Here is an 18849-nt window from a genome sequence, read left to right as displayed (position 1 = left end):
GCTCAAGGGCTCCGATCTAAATAGATAGATCTCCTCACAATTATTACACCACAATTATATTGGTTATCAACCATGCACAACACGGTTGACCTGGCCAATAAAGTTAAATCTCTACGAGCACACCAAGAATACAAGCAAGAACGTATAAGAAGCAATCTAAAAATAGCAAATAGGATTGAGTACTCAATGTTGGAGTTCTACAAACTAATGTAGCAGCCTAGCCGGTTTGGTACAAAAGTAAAAATCTCATCAACAATATGTGTAGATGCAATCAAAACAAACCCAAAATTACTCTAGCACGCTATGCACTAACTATTTATAGGGAGAAAGAAAGGAGGCTGTGGCTAAACTAGGGCCGGCCAGGAGGTGAAACCGACGGTTGTTAAGTATTGGCACAAAAGGAAACCTCCTCACGTGAGAAACAAGGCTGTGGTGGGATAGCCTACAATGTGGCACAGCACATGGATTTTCGTTAAATAAAATAGGAGTTAGAGATAGGATGCAGGCCGATGTGATCCTTCCTTTTAATTCTTGACTTTCCTTCCTTGGAGATAATAACTTGACGTGGCTGACCTAGTTTCTTTTCTCACGTGGCCTGGAGTTGTGCTCGGGTCAGACTTGGTTGTAGCGTGGAGGGAAGCTGGAGCAGGGCGCACGGCTGAACGACAACTATTGGATTGTGCATATACGGCTGGGGTGGGCAGCGACTTCGTGTAGTCGACCAACACACCGAAAGTGAGGCAGGGTGGCTGATCAACTTGTAAAGATTCTTTGCCTTCATTCCTAACCAAAAGAAAATCATAGCATTTATTTAGTAGTACCCATTCTCATAAAAATGATTATGGACAACAAGAAATGAGCTCACCTCAAGATTTAAACAAGAGCCACGAGCTCTGGTTGTCAGACCTTGTAATGATGCGGCGGATGAAGGAATATTCATAGTGTTTGTATTCAAAAGAGCGATGTCCTTATCACTAGAGGTGTTCCTTGTCACCGGGGTAGATCCTTATCACTCGAGGTGTTCCTTGTCACCGGGGCAGATTTATCACTCGAGGTGTTCCTTGTCACCGGGGCAGATCTTGGTGTCAATCCACTTGCTCAAACCGGGGCAGATCTTGGTGTCAATCCACTGGCTCAAACTCATATAGCGGGGGAGGTGACTGCAAGGAAACAAAGATTCTTAGGCCATATAATAAAATTGAAATTTCAACCAAATAAGTGCTTCAATTTCATACCATTCGGCCAATGCGGACAGCACGCTCCGACGGATCAAACTTGTAGTTAGGACACATCCAATACGTCTGATTGTAGTGTACAAGGCGTCAAACCTTGCAACCTTGTACCTATCACCACACAAGCACATCGGCAAAACAACATCGAGGGGACCTTGTTCACAGGAAAAGCCCATTGCAACCTACCAAATAGAAGCATGCAAATATAACTATATTCATATTACAAAGGATATATGTCATATGCAAAGCACCAAATAACCACAAAATCTAACATCTAGGTTCCACCAATAATCACTACAATAGAAACTATCATCCGTGCTGCCAGTGCTGGTTCATAACTTCCCACGCTCGATCGCCAAATGACCACAAAATCAAACATCTAGATTCTACCAATAATCACTACAACAGAAATTGTCATCCGTGCTGCCCCATCAATATCGATTCATAACTTCCCACGCTTGATCAACGATCAAGCCGGGTTGAACCGGCACTAATACTCAGTATCGGTGCCATTATTGAAACAAACTGACACTAATACTTCAGTTCCAGCTGGTAACCATGAGTCGACACTAATACTGAATATTAATGCTGGTTTGTATTACGGGCCAGCACTAATAAGTCTACCGTCTATACACGATGCCTTCTTCTCCCCCTAACGCGAACAGAAAAGAGAGCTTGGCTCCCGCCATTTGTGCTTAACCTTGTGCTTGGGGAAAGCGAGGAGCTGCACCTGGACCTCACCCTCGACCCCTTCCTCAGGCGGAAGGCTGACGAGGAGCTCGCCCACGTCCTCTCCTTCTTCTCCAGTCGGACACCTCGAGCTCCTTCTTTGCCTCCACAATCGATAGCCACCCCCGGCCACTCTTTGACCAGGCCCAACCCGTGGTGACATCCCCCTCCTTGCTAAGTAGCTCATGCACTCCTCTCTTCTCTCTCTTCATCGCTGGATCAAGCTGTCGCCACCACTGCCGTCGACGAGCCCTTTCGTTGGCGTGCATGTCACCATTGACCCCTCAAATGTGTTCCTCTCCTCACGCTAGTCCTCATGGTACCACTCCCCGACCAGACCTCACCACCGTTCATCACCGGCGGCCAGTCAACATCGAGTCAAATTCAATCCCCTCACCCTCTACTGTAGCTCGACTGCATTTTGATCTGGTCAAGTGGGCCCAAGACCCACAAAATAGAGAGAGGCTAGATAGACTTAGGTAGGAAAAGTATTTGAGGTTAATTAGATTTTTGGAATAATGGAGAAATAATGAAATGAATATCTTTTGTACTGTTTAATCGACTGAAAGATTATAGAATGCGTAGAAAAATAATTGGAGCATGGAAAAATGTGAAAGTAATTTTGTTGTGTAATATACATATTAAAAATACATTCACTCTTGAAAAGTGTACTAAAATTCCTTTATTCCATTAATTATATTGTAAATTATTAATTCTATAACTAATTAAGGAGAAATCCAAAAATGATGACACTAACTTTGTTAAGCTTCTTTTGTCAGCCTCTATATAGAAAAAATACCATCGAGTCATGAAACAGTTGATTAATATAATTTCTTAGTTAATCTTTAATTAACCCTTTATGTTTCATTAATTTCTATAGAAATTAATAAAAACATAAAATGGAAAAAAAATATTGTTAAGACTTCTCTAGATGTACCTTACACATAAAAAATACATATAATCATATTAAGCCCTTCCTTTATATGAGTTAGTTTGCAACCCATCTTTTAATTATTAAATAAAAACAACACGTAAGCAAATCATTAATAACCAAAAAACACTTGCGATGGGTCAAATCATGCCACAACGCTGTGCTACTTTCTAGTTGAGCTCTAATTGAGTAAAAATTATAATTTTTTCATTGTAGGGCACATAGAGATGATCTACTTTTCATTTTTGGCTACTTTTCTCATTAAAAGCATGTGATTATGCCATTATACCTACATCTTCAATTTTCTATAGTGATTTAAGAAAAAAAATGTTAAAATCACATCTAAATAGATTAAAATCTAGCTTCAATTTTTTAGTAGTGAATAAGTAAGAAAGATTAAAATCACCTCTAAATAGATTGGCATATTGAATATGAATATTGTGTTGTAGGGATGATAAATCCACCTGCTAGTCGCAAGCGAACGTGACAATATTTAGAAGGTGGGTTCTCCGATCCGGACCAAGTACCAAAAGGTGATGGGCTATCTAACATGGAGCAATAAATATGTGAGATAATTCAATAAATTAGATGTGTATTTCAAAATATTGCATGATTATCATTTCATTGGGTTTTTATTGATTGCTAAAATGTAATGATAATTATAAATTTGCAGATAGATCAGACATAGATGTACAAGTCTGACCGTCAGAACCTAGAGTTCTTTTATGACGTGGATGTTTTTTTTTTAGAGCTACTACGGCATACACACTGTAGGACTAAGCACTGGAACCTTTTGCACCGCCCTTCTGCCACATCATCGGGCGATCTATGCCAGATCCAATGTGGCGCGTATATGGTGTTAAATCTTCTACTGCTGCGACGTAGGACAACACCGCAAAAGGCTATAGTGCTGTAAAAAGTGTCTATTTTTGAAATTATTTTCCTAGGGGACTATTTGCAAAAACTGTTCCAAAAAGGGCCAAATTGTAAAAAAAATATGGTGATGGCCTCTGAATGTTCCTACTGTCTTCTGCGTTGTAGGCTCCTGTACTCCCTGTGTTGTTTTTTTGGCTTTGTAGCGACTTATGAGTTGTTCCTGTTGCTGGTCGAGGAATAATTTGCTTGAACCGATGATGTGTTCCAGGTGAACAGTTGACGGCGAGGAGGAGCTTACTAAAAGCCAGGTCGAGTATGTCTTTAGGGCGTTTTGGTTGTTGCCCTCAGGGGCGGATCCAGCTCAATGTCAAAGGGGTGCTGGGCCTTTTGCTATTGGATCGAATTCATGATTTATGGGTTAAAATGATGTATTTTTTCTGGATTTTTTCTTTCTTTCTCTGGGCTTCCTAAACTTGTGGACTAAAGTGATACATTTTTTTTCTGATTTTTCCTCTACTTCCTCTGGGCTTCCTGGGCTGGGCCCGTGCTGCAGCCCCCCAGCACGGGCCCTGGATCCGCCCCTGTTGCCCTGGAGCCAACTTGCCTGGCCGGATGCTTGCCAGAGACACCAGGTGCTTGTTTGGTTAGCGCGCTGACGAGCTGCCTGACTCCGGCGACCAAAAAGGGAAGCCTGACTCCGGCGCTAGCATCTACCTGCATTTGCTCACTTGAGTTCTTTGCTAATGGCAATCAATGCTCGGACTGCACTGTTGTCCATACGCACCAGCCCAATTAGCCTTCAGCCTTTAGCATGCAGCTCCCGCGCTCTTTTTTTTCTTTTTTTTTTTGTCGAAAGAAGACTACTAACAAGCGCACAACCACCAATCAGCCATTCCAGGATCGAGTATGCTATTTTTTTGTTTGTATTTTTTTACTTCTCACTGGAATGCAGTTAAAAAATTTCTTGCTGGGATATTTGTGCCAGATTTTTCTTCTTCTTTTGCCGTCGGATGTATTTGTAATTACCAGACCGACCTTTTTCAAGAGTAAACTGTAACATCACAATTTTCAAAACATGAATTTCAAAAAAAATTGACAAAAAGAACTCGGTTCAAACCTATTTCAAATCATTTTCAAAACAAAAACGTTAGACTGTTTATCTGTTCTCTCTCTAGGCTCAATCTCTTCTTCCAGCCAACCCATCCTTTTTCCCCTCTTTTCTTTTTCCCAGCTGGCCCACCTTTTCGCTTGCGACCCACTCGTTCTCCCTTCTCTTTTCTTTTCCAACCGGTCCACTCCCTTCTTTTCCCCCGTAGCCGGTTCGCCCGGTCGGCCCGACACCCTCTCTCCTACTTCCTCTCGCGCCCGCTCCCACTCACACGTGTGCCCGCACCGAGCTGCCGGCCACTGGGCTCACCGCCGAGCCAACCACCACCCGCCAACCGCCTGCATCACCGCCCCGTACCTCACTGGAGTCGTCAGTTCACACCACGGCGTTGCCGCCCCTCTACCATTGCCTCTGCGCGATGACCACATCAGAGAAGCGCCGCCGGTCAAGCACGCGCACAAAGAAAAAGCCGTCGCCACCTCGACTACCAAGCGCGACTTCTCCCTCCCCACACAGTGCGAAGTCCGCCATGCTACACCACTGGCAATAACTCCAATTGAAGTTTCCTCGCACCATACCGCACACGCAACACCACTGGACAACACCACCGTGTCCATCGCTCTCCCTCGTCCGGCTATAAAAGCCCCTCCTCGCGCTCCCTTGCAACTCACCACCGCTCGCTGAAGCTCGCAAGGCAAGCATTGGCCACCTCCTCCCTCACCTCTCTCTCCCACACTGCTCTCTCTCTCTCTCTCTCTCTCTCTCTCTCTCTCTCTCTCTCTCTCTCTCTCTCTCTCTCTCTCTTCCCCAGCTGGGAACCAACTTCCCCTCCCTCAATCTCCTTGGCAGAGCCAAATTCCCCACCAATGGGCCACACCAGAGCACCACCTCAACCACCTCCACCCTCCCATGTACTCCTCTCCCCTTCTCTGCCTCCACCGAGCCTCCCAACGAGCTCCCTGACTCGCTCCAATGGCGACATGCCGCCAGTCGTCCCTATCGCCTCCCTTGCCCAAACTCCACTCAAAATTAACTCTCCATTCTCCCCTTTCTCTCTCTTGGTGCACTCATCGTCAAGAACGATGGCCAGGAAGGGCATTCCAGCGAGGATTTGGCATGTCCGCCATTGTGAGCTGTAGATCGAGCGATGGCGCCGCTCCACCGGGGCACTATCCCCTAGGCCGCACTGGGCTACCACAGCCCAGTGGCCTGCAAGGCCCAGTCCCATATAGCCCAGCACCAGTCGACCCAATGGCCTATGAAGCCCAACCCATCACAAAGCCCAAGTGAACAGTAGCCAGCCCAAGCCCACTTATGGTGCAGCCCAAATGCACACTAACTTTTCCCTTTTTCCTGGATTTAAACTTACAAGGCATGTATCTCCTCTATTTCAACTCCGATCTCGACGATTCTTCCATCAATATTAATCTAAATTCAAATCCTATATATACATACCAGTTTCATAATCATTTAGAATTTATTTATATTTTATTGTATTTATTTGTGTGTTATGTTGTTATATGTGTGTCACGTTTTAGAAACCAGAGAATTCGAGGAGGAGGAGCCGGTAATGCAAGATTTCGATCAAGACCCTCTCGAGGACTTCAACGAAGGCAAGTCTCAATCCATTTTTCTTTGATCATATTGAACCCAATTTTATCATCACAACCCGTAGCAGCCGTTTTCCACAGATTAATTACATGAAGTATTGGTGGCATAATTTAAATTGTTGAGCTAGTTATGTCCTATTATAGATTAGCCAGCTTGTTTGTGATCATCCTAAATATAATCTAGGTAACATTAGGACTTTTGTCTCATTAACTTTATTTACACTAAGGTGATTACCTTGATACTACTATGCTTAGGGCGGTAATCTCTATTGTATTTCATGCTTAACCAAATATAGCTTTGTGAACTGTGTAAAAAATTGGTGCTTGGTGTTGTGTGAGTTGTGGGATCAAAAACCTTGTTGGATATTGATAAGAACCGAGACATAGTTCGAGCTAGGGAAAATCAGGGTTCCGTTGGGAACACCTTGGGAGTTGAAGCGCTACCTGTATGGTAGGCTTCGTGAGGAGTGATGCCTGTGTGGTAGACTCTATGTGGAGATATTTGCATTGGCTCATTTAAGGACCGAGTTGATGTGACATCCTACCTAGTCTTCACAATACAACCACCCAACCCTGTATGTGGCAGGACTTAGTCTAAACCTCGCCAGCTAGTCTACTAATCACCCGGAGGCAGGTGTGCAATAGGAAACCATGTAGTAGGTTCAAGCAGGTGTGGACTTGGTGACCCGGTTGGAGGCCTAGTTAAAAGTCTGGAACCTCTGGTTAGCTTCCATGGGCGGCTAGTGAGATGATGTTGTGGTGGGTAATGGCTTTGTTGAGTCGCACTACAATGACAGTGGTGTGTTGCCGAACTCAGCTTGTGGGTAAAGTGTACGACTATGCAGAGGTAAAACTATTCGAATAGCCATGTCCATGGTCATAGATGAGCTATGGTTCGATCATAGTAACTAGCTTGGGTTGCGTGTGTTTTCTTTGTGAGGGTGTGGGCAAGTTGGGCTCGTTTGCTTGAAAATATGTCTGACTGTGTGATGTGGGTTGCCATGGTCGGGGTGTCCGGTAACATTAAAACTTGAGCCCTGATGACTTTCCACCACGGCCGAACCCCCCTTCATTTAAGAATACTGATATGATGCTTTCACAAAACTGCTTATTGGAAAATACACCTTTGCATGTGTAAACTTGGCATTTCCACAAATATTAACCTTATAACCTATTCCTTGTCAATAGCACATGCATGTATTTATACCTCTGTTGTAGGACAAGGGTTGAGACTTGCTGAGTACATTTGTACCCACTCTTGCTTGTGCTTTTAGCGGATGATCTGGACTTTATCGAAGCAAATGGTGAGGCTGACTAGTAGGACTCAATTGCGTCCACCCCCCAAGTTGCCTATGGAGTGGCGTGCCTTCACGCTGTTCCTTTTGTGCTCTCTGATAGCGTGGATTCTATTAGCTGCAGGAATCCTTTATGTATTTTTGGGATGGTGGATCCTTCTCACCACTCCTCGTGTTGTATGATTTTGGTATCATCTGTTGTAAGACTCTTATTTATCACTGACTGATCCAGGGACTGGTATAATAATGGTTTTAAGCACCAGGGGTAACCCAGAGTGCTTCAGGTGATATCAGAGCCATACTTGGCTGTAAAACAAGACCATAGACCTGGATGTGATATTTTCCTTAAAAACTATGTTACAAAACTTCTTACTCTCCTTATTTCTTTTGGAAAAGCCCTTTTTATAAGCGTTGTTCTCCTGTTTTTGTAGATGGAAGAACAAGGATAGGTAACCGAGTACTATCTAGACACCCTTGGCTTCTCAAAGGTGTTGTCACTACCATGACCAGGCTAGGTATTATGGAACATCCAGAGTACGTGGGTAGAGGGTTTGAAGAATACGGCATTGAGCGCTGTGAGGTCACCATTCATGTTGGAGCCAATGATGATCACCCCAATATGAAGTCGTGGAGTGTGACCACCACAGGGTTTAGATTGCGGACACCTACCAAGCTATTGCTCGTAAGGCTCTGCGTCACCTTTGCCAGATCTACAAGAAGGCTATCGGCCGTACGTCCATAAGAATCTTTCCCCAAGTGGAGAGAAATCTTCCCACTTGGATGGCACAGATGAAGACTTTGGAAGGACTGGGAATGTGAGAAAGCGACCCTACCGTTGTGGCCATGACACGCTACATGTGGCCCTGGATGAGCTGTATGACTAGTAGGCAGCGTAGTTAAGAGGATGCATCTGTCGAGTCTGAGTCTGTAGAAAGCTGGCTCCCTGGTATATTGGACCTTACCAAGTTCTGAGAAAAGTTGGTGCAGTAGCCTACCAGATACAATTACCACAAGAACTGACCAACATACACAATATCTTCCATGTCTCCCAGTTGAAGAAGTGTCTGAGGATACCAGAAGAACATGTCCCCATGGAAACATTGGATCTATAGGATGATCTCCGGTACTAGGAAGTAATAGAAAAGATATTGGATGTAGTCACTCGTCAGACCAGGGGATCAACTGTATGCTTGTGTCACGTACAGTGGAGCGCACATACAGAAGAAGAAGCCACGTGGGAAAGAGAAGATGCCTTGAGAAAAGAGTTCCCCTTTGTATTCAAGGAAGATCCTGAATCTCGAGGATGAGATTCTTTTTAAGTGGGGTAGGTTTGTAACGTGTCAATTTTCAAAACTTGAATTTCAAAAAAAAATTGGCAAAAAAGAACTCGGTTCAAAGCTATTTCAAATCATTTCCAAAACAAAAATGTTAAACTCTTTTTCTCTTCTCTCTCTCTCTGGGCTCAATCTCTTCTTCTAGCCGGCCCATCCTTTTCCCCACCTTTTTTCTTTTTCCAGGCTAGCCCACCTTTTCCCTTGCGGCCCACTCCTTCTCCCTTCTCTTTTCTTTTCCAACTGGCCCACTCCCTTCTTTTCCCCTATGGCCCACTCACCCAGTCGCCCCAACGCCCTCTCTCCTTCTTCCTCTCGTCCCTGCTCCCACTCACACATACGCCCGCACCAAGCCAACAGCCACTGGACTCGCCACTGAGCCAACTGCCACCCGCCACCTCCATCGCCGCCCCATACCACACCGGAGTCATCGGTTCACACCACGGCATCACCTCCCCTCTGCCATTGCCTCTACGCACGACAACCACACTCAAGAAGTGTTGTTGGCTGAGCACACTCATGAAGAAAAAGCCATCGCCGCCTCGACTGCTGAGCTGACTTCTCCCTCCCTGCACCGTGCGAAGTCCGCTGTGCTACACTTCCATAAATAACTCCAATTGATGTTTCCTTGTGTCGTACCGCACGTGCAACACCATCAGACCCCACCACCGTCTCCATCGCTCTCCCTCGCCTAGCTATAAAAGCCCCTACTTGCGCTCCCTTGCAACTCACCATCACTCGCCGAAGCTTGCAAGGCAAGCATTGGCCTCCTCCTCCCTCAGCTCTCTCTCCCACACTGCTCTCTTTCTCTTCCTCGGTCGAGCACTGAGTTTCCCTCCCTTGATCTCCTTGGCATAGCCAAATTCCCCACCAATGAGCCACTCTAGAGCACCACCTGAACCACCTCCACCCTCCCATGTACTCCTCTCCCCCTCTTCGGCCTCCACCGAGCCTCCCAATGAGCTCCTCGACCGCTCCAATGATGACACGCCGCCAGCTGTCCCCTTCGCCTCCCTTGCCCAAACTCCACTCAAAATCAATTCGCAGTTCTCCCCTCTCTCCTGGTGCACTCGTCGTCAAGAATGATGGTTGGGAAGGCTATTTTGGCGAGGCTCTGGCGTGTCCACTGCCGTGAGCCATCGACCGAGCGACAACGTCGCTCGCCTAGGGCGCTAAGACCCCCTGGGCTGCACTGGGTTACCACGGCCTTGTGGCCTGCAAGGCCCAGCCCCACATAGCAAAACACCAGTCGCCCCAGTGGCCTATGGAGCCCAACCCAGCACAAAGACCAAGTGAACAGTAGCCAACCCAAGTCAACTTAAGATGCAACCCAAATGCATAGTAACTCTAGCATAGTAACCTTTCCCTTTTTTCTAGATTTAAACTTCCAAGGCTCGTATCTCCTCTGTTTCAACTCCGATTTTGACGATTCTTCCACTGATATTTATCTAAATTCAAATCCTATCTATTCATACTAGTTTTATATTCATTTAAAATTTATTTATATTTTATTTGTGTGTCGTGTTTTAGAAACCAGAGAATTCAAGGAGGAGGAGGAGCCGAGAATGCAAGATTTCGAGCAAGACCCTCTCGAGGACTTCAACGAAGGTAAGTCTCAATCTGTTTCCCTTTGATCATATCGAACCATGTTTTATCACCACAACCCATAGGAGCTGTTTTCCACAGATTAATTGCATGAAGTATTACTTGCTGGCATAATTTAAACTGTTGAGTTAGTTATGTCCTACTGTAGATTAGCCAGCCTGTTTGTGATCATCCTAAATATAATCTTGGTAACCCTAGGACTTTCGTCTCGGATACTTTATTTACACTAAGGCAATTACCTTGATATTAGTATGCTTAAGGAGGTAATCTCTATTGTATTTCATGCTTAACAAAATATAGTTTTGCAAATTGCGTAAAGGCTTGGTGCTTGGTGTTGCGTGAGTTGTAGGATGGAAAAACTTGTTGGATATTGATAACAATCGAGAACTGGTTAGAGCTCGGGCAAATCAGGGTTCTGTTGGGAACACCTTGGGAGTTGAAGCGCTACCTATGTAGCAGGCTTCGTGAGGAGTGCTGCATGTGTGGTAGACTCCATGTGAAGATCTTTGCATTGGCTCGAGCTGATGTGACATCCTACCTAGTCTTCACAGCCACTCAACCTTGTTTATGGCAGGGCTTAGTCTAAACCCCGCCAGCTAGTCTATTGATCGCTTGGAGGTAGATGTGCAACGAGAAACCATGGAGTAAGTGCAAGCAGATGCAGGCTTGACGACTCAGTTGGAGGCCTAGTTAAAGGTCAGGAACCCCTAGTTAGCTCACGTGCGCGGCTAGTGAGATGGTGCTGTGGTGGGTAATGGCTTTGTTAAGTCACACTACCACGACGGTGGTGTGTTGCCAAACTTAGCTTGTGGATAAAGTGTACTACTCTACAGAGGTAATACTATTTGAATAGCCATGTCCAAGATCATGGACGAGCTATGCTTCAATCATAGTGCTTGGGTTGCGTGTGTTTCCTTGGTGAGGGTGTGGGCAAGGTGGGCTTGTTTTTGGAAAATAAGTTCAGCTGTGTGCCGTGGGTTGCCGTAGACGGGGTGTCCGGCAATATTAGAACTTGAGCCCTGATGATTTTTCACCATGGCCGGACCCCCTTCATTTAACAATACTGATATTATGCTTTCACAAACTGCTTATTGGAAAATACACCTTTGCATGTGTAAACTTGGCATGTCCACAAAGATTAACCGTACAACTTATTCCTTGTCAATATCACATACATGTATTTATACTTCTGCCGTAGGGCAAGGGTTGGAACTTACTGAGTACATTTGTACTCACTCTTGCTTCTGCTTTCAGAGGATGGTCTGGTCTTTGTCGAAGCAGACGGTGAGGCTGACGAGTAGGTCTCCGTCGCGTCCGCCCCCGAGTTGCCTGTGGAGTGGCGTGCCTTCATGCTGTTCCTTCTGTGCTCTCTGATAGCGTGGATTCCGTTAGCTGCAGGAATCCTTTATGTTTTTTTGGATGATGAATCCTTCTCACCACTCTCCATGTTGTATGACTATGGTACCAACGACTGATCCAGAGATTGGTATAATAATATTTTAAGCAGCGGGTAACCCGGGACGCTTCATAAACTAATGGGCAGATGGGCATAAGATGTGGGATGTGCCAGTGATAAATTTATATTTTATTGGATAAAGTACGTGATTTCCTCTGTCACTATTGTGTGTATTAACACTTCAGGCAACCTCAGGTTTAGGACAACAACCAAATACACATATCTCATGCTTGCCCAGCCAGGAAAAAGCATCGAAATCTCAGTCTACTCTCAGGCATCACTTTTTCTCAGACACATCGCTCTGGGCTCCAACCAACCTTAATGTCTCCATGTCTTCGCAGTTCCATCCAAATTGCTGCACGTCTACCAGTGAAGATTTTCAGTTTTATCAACTCTATGCCATATGTAGCTAGAGAATACTGGGGCAGCGACAAACTACTTTGGTTAAAAAGGAATGGAATTATTTTTAATAAGAGACTTTTTTTTCTCCTTTGAAGGTTATTTTTATTTGTATGCACTGGCTCCGTATACTGCAACGCAGGAACACCACGAGTTGGTTGCAGCAGGATGCGCACAGTTACAGCGGGTGGCAAGAGAGCTCTTTACTCACTTTAGATGACAGTCTAGACTTTGCATCGTGACCTCCCCACCATAATTCCCACATCGGAGTATTTTTTCTCTTGCTCAACAATACTTTGCTTTGTATTTTGTTTCTTTATAGTGTCTCTAGTTTGGCTGTACGCATATTAGTTATGTAAAGACTAATGGCTAATTTTTATATGATTGTATTACTTTGATTTAACAATGAGAGCTAAATGTTATAGAAGTTTCATGACTATAGCATGCTGCGAGAGAACACCGATCAAGAACTAAATTCATGGCAGAAGATGATTTCGATGTAACAATGAGAATTAAATGTTATGGAAGTTTCATGGCTATAGCATGCTGCGAGAGAACACCGATCAAGAACTAAATTCATGGCAGAAGATGATTCCGCGCAATTTATCACTCTGAAGTGTGAGGTACGGTTAGAGTTTTGCAACTTCGATCCATCGGCAGCGAAAAAGCTAAGCGCGCTTTACTTGGCAGGTTTATTTCACCGGGCCTGTTTGCAAGCGAGTGCCAAGGGGTGGCAAACGAAGGCTATTTACCAAACTCCTGATTGCAAATTGGGGAAAGGCTGCAGAGCATATCACTGTCTTTAGCTGGTCTTGTCTCTGGACTTCTAGCATTGTTACTCCACAAAATCAAACTTCTGTAGCTTCTGCAGTCTGGCAATAGGCAGGATGCCCTGGTGAAGTGTTGGTGGATTTCTATGTAATTTGCCTAGAATGAAGGAAACAAGATTCGAAAGCTTATTTTGTTAATGAAGATTTTATAATTTACTACTCTAATTAATGAGGTTCGCCACCATTGTCTCATTGACATGTGACATGGATCCATGCACACTTAATTTGGGCCACAAAACAATCAAGCTGCTTCCGATAAATTTCCTCCATCAATTCTCTAAGGAAAGCTTTTTTAATATCCATTTGATGGACATGGAGCTCGATCACATGCTAATGCTGAAAAATTCTAGTGGTGGATAACTAAGCAACTGGTGGGGAAGATGAAAAAATCGTCACCTCTTTCTAGTAATGAAGGAATCCAATCTCATTACAAACTACTTCCTTAGGTGCAAACACCTCTCAAAGGTTTATGGTTCAATTCCCTAGGACTTAGGCCTATTTGAAAATATGGTTTTGGGATGTAAATCCATAGGATTTGGTACAAATTTTAATTAAATCCTAGACATTTCTAGACCAATCCTTCTCTTCCCAAGGACTTGTACGTCTTTATTCTCTTTCTTCTTTTCAACCTCTCCCGGTTATATCAAAGTCGACACTATCTCATTCAAACCATCAAGGGACATAATAGATTCACCTCTTGTGGGATTTCCAAAGAGCGTTGAATCACAAGACTCTGGCCCTACAAGACTACAACAACCTTATACTCGCGCAGAATAAATCACATAATAGTATACTAATTAAGCTATGATATAATAATATATATTTATATCTATACTTCTATATTCCTATATAATTCATTAGTTGTGGTAGATCTGGACGATCTTCGCTGTCCACCCGAGTTGATTAAATGGTCACCGTGCAAAGTTAAACCTTGTTTTTCTTTAAAAGTACTATCAACCATCCATTATTTTCTTTCCATACTAAACGTCTCTTTCCATATAGGAATGATATCTTTCCACTTAAACTGACACACGATTCTCTCATGAAAAGGTTTTGAGCTGTTGCACGACGCCTCCTCTACCAGCAACGAGGCAACTACGACCAAGAGTCGACACCCTTGCCGCCTCCCGCTCTGTGTGCCACGCACTAGACTAGCCGCTCAACTACGTGCGCATCTGCCTCACCAACACGCTGCCCACTGACGTGGGCCTGTTGATCTACCTCGACTGCGATGTGGTGGTCGTCGACGACGTCCGCAAGCTCCGATCCATTGACGTCTGAGGCCACATGGTGGACGTGCTTGAGTTCTGCCACGCCAATTTCACCAAGTACTTCACCGATGCGTCTGGTCCGACATGGAGCTGAGAGCCACGTTCTGCGGCCGCCTGCCATGCTACTTCAAAACGGGGGTCATGGTGATGGACGTGGCCAAGTGGCGCCTTGGCATAGCTATACACCAGGTGGGTAGAGGAGTGGATGGTGGTGCAGAATCTACCACCTCAGCTCATTGCCGCCGTTCATGCTGGTGCTCGCCAGCGACATCAAGCTGGTTCGGTGGAACCAGCACAGGCTCAACGGTGACAACATGGAGGTAAAGTGCCGGAGCATGCACCCGGGGCCCATTAGCCTGCTACACTAGAATGGCAAGGGGAAGCCCTGGCTGCAGCTCGACTCGCGGAAACTCTGCACCGTCGACTACCTCTGTGTCACGGCCTGGGCTAACAGGCTGGATGTTGGGCCGACTGATGGGCTGGACTGGAGATCCACACGGTTGAGGGCAAATGGAGGCTCATAAGGGCGTGTTCGGATGGTTGCATCCGCCGGTGCTTGCGTCGGCTGGTGCTTGCTCAGCGTATATTGCAGAGAGAGACGACTGTTTGGTTTCCAGGACAGTGCGTCAAGAGGATCAATCTTGGCATTGATATCAAGAGGATCAATCTTGGCATTGATCCTCTTGATATCTTCTCCAATCTTGAGATGATCTTGGTGATCTTGGGGTCCGTTTCTTCGTCACTTGATGTGCTTTGCTCATCTTTTTCATCACTCTCTTCATCTTCATCACCGCCATCTTCGTTTGAGCTTTACTCTTGCTCTTGCCTCCTCATCTTCGCTTGCATGTGTGGGCGAGAAGCTTACTTGCTTGTGAGGGCAAAATTCTTGGCATCAAATGAGGAGGAAACTTTAATCTTCATATTCATAGTCATCTCAGGAGCTGTGATCTTACCTAGTACTTGGCTTGGAGTCATCTTGCTAATGTCATTATTGTCGTGGATAATGGAGACAATCAACTTGTACTTCTGAAGAAGAGCTTGAAATATCATTCTCACTACTTGATCATCTCTAATTGGCGTTAAACCTAGCATATTGATTTCATTCACAAGAATATTCAAACATGAGTACATATTATTAGTACATTCATGGGTAAGTTGTTTAATGCTATTGTGCTTAGAGACTAGCATATGATATTTCTCATTGCGCATATCCTTTGTGCATTTATGTATTTCAATGAGGTTAGTCCAAATATCATGTGCATTGGTAAAAGAATATACTCAATTGAATGCATTGATGTATAGAGAAAATAAAATGATACTCTTCGCCAAGGCATCGAATTGCCTCTCCTTGTTTGTGGGACATTCATTCAGCCCCTTCTCAGTGACTCTCCAAACATCTAAACTTTTGGATTAAAGAAAACAAGTCATTATAATTTTTCACCAAAGGAAGTAAGTGCTGTTAAAATATGGAGCACTACCGAAATCCATCCCTACCGTGAACGTCGATAAAGCCTAACTAATCAAAAAGATATATACCACAGCTCAAATACTACTTGGATTGATGTATCCTTGTGAAAGGTGTAAGCCCTAGCTCTAATACCAATTGAAAGAGATCGGTGACGTCCTAAGAGGGCTGTGAATTAGGACACCTCAAACTGATCAGCTCCAAAAATTTCACAATATAAACCTATATCAATTTTTATTTAAAAAGCTCTACGTTTATATAATGTGTCTACTATACCATTCAAAAGGGTTTGCAACCTATAGCCATGATGCGTGTTTTCCTGATCTTCCGAAAGGTAATATGATAAGTCAATTGGTGGAGCTTCGACATTGATAATCCAAAGGCTCCGAACAGAACAAATCGAGAACCCTCGCAACCACTACACCACTACTCTGTGGTTATCAACCGTGCCAAGACGTGGTTGACCTCGCCAAGAAGGTTGTTGCTGCAAGCGAATCGAGAACACAAGTAAGAACAGGTAGATGTAATCTGAATATTGCTAATTACCAATCAAGTACTCAAGTTGGGGTTCAACAAACTAATAAATAGCAAAACTATCTAAAATAGAATAATCTAAGCTAAACCTAAGCCTAAACTATGATGAATACTATGTATATATAGGAGGGACGTGAGGAGGTCAACCTAGGGTTGTGCAGCCATGGAAAGAGGCGTGCACAACCTGGAATCCGACCCCGACATGATTACAAGACCCAACAGGGTCCGATATGGTGGCGTAACACTTTTTTCATTGACTCTTACTGAACTATAAGGAATACTTGATCAATCTCATATCCATTGGAAAGAACTCGTCATAAGCTTTCCAAAATGTCCAAGATTGCCAAAAATGGAATTCTTATGAGAGAGTTATGCCCGTTTTACTGACGTGTTGTCCCAGGACTCGACCACGACTATGACCTCGAGCTCAACCTCGAGTCCGAGTAGACTTGGCCTTCGAGAGGTGACGTCTGAGTAAGGTTATGGTACTTCTCCCACATTCCTAAGCAATAAAATATCACAAGAATTTAGTATTAATCCATCCAAGAAAGCATGAATAGCAAGGAACAAGTTCACCTGGTGGTCTAATTGTCATGCACGTGCTCTTGTAATTGGACCTTGTATGATTTGAGTATTATTAGTGATATTGATCGTATCCGAAGGAGTCATGGGCTCATCATCCCCCCCCCCCTCTTGAATTGGAGTCATTCTTGACTCAAGCTCATCTTATTCTCCCAAATATGGCTTCAAATCTGAAATGTTAAACGTGGGACTAACCCCAAAATTTGCAGGTGGGTCCAATTTGTATGCATTGTCATTGATTTTCTCAATTATCTTAAATGGTCCAGCAGCTCTAGACATCAACTTTGACTTTCTTAGTTCTGGAAACCTATCCTTTCTGAAATGCATCCAAACTAAATCACCTGGTTCAAATTTTATTTCCTTCCTACCTTTTGAGTCATGCCCTCTATATTCTTTTTAGTTGTTTCATGCAACTTAAGAATAAATTCAGCACGTTTCTTAGCATCTAAATTAAGTCTTTCAAAAGTAGGTAATAGTAGTAAATCAATAGGAGCACAGGGATTAAATTCATATACTACCTCGAACAAACTTACCTTAGTGGTGGAGTGTACCGACCTGTTATAAGTAAATTCAATATGTGGTAAATATTCTTCCCACATCCTCAAATTCTTCTTTAGAACTGCCCGTAACATGGTCGATAATATGCGGTTGACGACCTCTATTTGACCATCAGTTTGAGGATGGCACGTAGTAGAAAATAGCAACTTCGTCCCCAGTTTATTCCAAAGTGATCTACAAAAGTGACTCAAAAACTTTGCATCACAGTCCGAGACAATAGTATTGGGCACTCCATGTAGTCGAACGATTTATCTGAAAAACAAATCAGCTATGTTTATAACATCATTGCTCTTGTGATAATGTATAAAATGTGTCATTTTAGAGAATCGATCCACAACTACAATTATGCTATCCCACCCCCTCATTGTCCTAGGTAGTCCTAAAATAAAATTCATAGAAATATCCTCCTATGGTACACTAGGAACAGGAAGAGGCATATAAAGACCATGTGGATTTAAGCGAGACTTAGTTTTGTTGCAAGTGGTACAACGTAAAACATAGCGCTCAACATCATGTGTCATCTTTGGCCAAAAGAAATAGGCGTCCAGCACATCTTCAGTCTTCTTTGCTCCAAAATGTGCCATCATTCTCCTCCATACGTCTCCTGTAACAACAAAAGACGAACGGAGCTAGCTGGAATGCATATCTTGTTATCACGATAGAGCAATCCTTTATTCAGCACATATTTATTACATGTCTTCCCTTCTTTACAATGTTAAAGCACTTCCTTAAAATCTAAATCAGCAGCATATAAGTCCTTAATGGTTTCTAAACTAAAAATCTTATGATCAAGTTGAGATAATATGGTATAATGTCTAGAAAGCGCATCATCAATCACATTATCATTTTCTTTCTTATGTTTTATGACATATGGAAATGACTCAATAAATTCTACCTATTTAGCATATCATTTATTCAGTTTAGCTTGACTTCTAATATGTTTCAGCGATTCATGATCAGAATGTGTAACAAATTCAATGGGTCATAGATAATGTTGACAAGTTTCAAGAACACGAACTAAAGCATACAATTTTTTA

The 18849-nt window shown here is 43.8% G+C and overlaps 1 pseudogene; it reads left to right on the top strand.

Annotated features, from left to right (window-relative positions):
• The first annotated feature begins 8283 nt into the window (after positions 1-8283).
• Positions 8284-15197, top strand: LOC133927652 (probable galacturonosyltransferase-like 4; annotated as a pseudogene).
• Positions 15198-18849: the final 3652 nt, after the last annotated feature.

This window comes from Phragmites australis, chromosome 8 (genome assembly GCF_958298935.1).
Source record: "Phragmites australis chromosome 8, lpPhrAust1.1, whole genome shotgun sequence".
NCBI lineage: Eukaryota > Viridiplantae > Streptophyta > Magnoliopsida > Poales > Poaceae > Phragmites > Phragmites australis.
Note: the sequence above shows the minus strand (reverse complement) of the source record. Positions and strands in the feature narration are given on the sequence as shown.